Source organism: Octodon degus, unplaced genomic scaffold (assembly GCF_000260255.1).
Source record: "Octodon degus isolate 3935 unplaced genomic scaffold, OctDeg1.0 scaffold00024, whole genome shotgun sequence".
Taxonomy (NCBI): Eukaryota; Metazoa; Chordata; class Mammalia; order Rodentia; family Octodontidae; genus Octodon; species Octodon degus.
The window spans coordinates 4,549,740-4,551,057 of record NW_004524600.1 but is presented as its reverse complement, the minus strand read 5'-3'; the positions used below and the strand labels follow the sequence as shown (position 1 = coordinate 4,551,057).

At 44.8% G+C, this 1,318-nt stretch overlaps 1 protein-coding gene across 4 annotated transcripts in view; it reads right to left on the bottom strand.

Moving 5' to 3' along the window:
- Arid1b (AT-rich interaction domain 1B) overlaps positions 1–1,318 on the bottom strand; it is a 461,162-nt gene that overhangs the window by 12,320 nt on the left and 447,524 nt on the right. The window lies entirely within an intron of this gene.

Below are 1,318 nucleotides of genomic sequence, written 5' to 3'. Positions count from 1 at the left end.
AAAAAAAAAAAAAAAAAAAAAAAAAAAGCAAAGCAGTAGTAGCAAGATATATTGTATATAGGAACAAATTCCTTGTGATGAATGTTATCACTGTGTATGTCTACAATGCACCAATAATATATATACTAATACAATTGTTCTACCTCATGACCAAATAACAAAAATTCAGTAGCTTTTCCTGGACCTTTAGAACTAAATCAAACCACCCAGATCCTAGAGGCAGAGACCCAAAAGGCACATGTGACCCTGCCTGCATAACAGTGCGGCTATGGCAAGGAAAAGGATGCTCTCCTATGTCACATTTTTTTCCCTTTAAAAATCACAAATGTTATATTTAAATCTTGCTTTGAGCATTTCCCTTAGTACGGAGGCAGAAAATACACCACTACAGGAAGGCTCCTGTGACAATGAGTGTTAAACCAGGGGCATAAGTGAGGGGTCTCTTCACAAGTGGAGACCGCCCCATGCCACCAGTGTGGATGTGGTTTCTGTTGAATTGTTCACATCACCTCAATGACCCTCCCTCCTGGCTGGTCCTATGGTTGCCCTGTCATTTCCATGTCAAGATGGATTCCTTTGGTGAGGCTTTTGCAACTGCATTGGCGGGGTGGGGAGAGGTCTTCTCAAAGACGTTTATGAAGAATGAAGTATACTCTTTTCAACAGGAAGAATGGCAACATTTAAAACCACAGTGCCTGCTACCACAGGCATTCCTGAGGGATGCAGGGGAGGATAGCAACTATGCTTGAACACCCAAGCATCTGGTAGCTGTCAGAGGAGTCACAAGTGGCTGTAGCTTAGTCACCTCATGGTGGTAACAGTGGCTGCCTCACACAGGGAAGTGGGTGCCGGTTGCACTGGTGTAGGGTATGGCGGGGAACATTTGTCTTGTGTGTTCTTGGGGAGAAGATGCCTCTCTTCACCAGGCCAGTCCTTGGCACCTGATTTATGCTTCAGAGTACTAGCATGTAAAAACACATGGCACTGGGTGTGGTGATGCACACCTGTGATCCCAGCACTCTAGGAGATTGAGGAAGGAGTATTGCAAGTTTCAGCTCAGGCTGGGCAACTTAGCAAGACAGGTACCAAAATAAAAAGTGGCTGGGGGTATTGCTCAGCACAGAGGTTCTGGGTTCAATCCCTAGCACCACACAAAACAGAAAAGAAACAATTAAAAAAAAATACAGAAACATGTGGCTGCCTGGGAACAAGGCTTCTTCCTGGTTGTGCTCAGCCATCCACTAAAGCAAGCAATCTAATCTGATCAGTAGCAATTCTGGCAGGGCTCAGAGATGTGTGTGTGTGTGTGTGTGTGTGT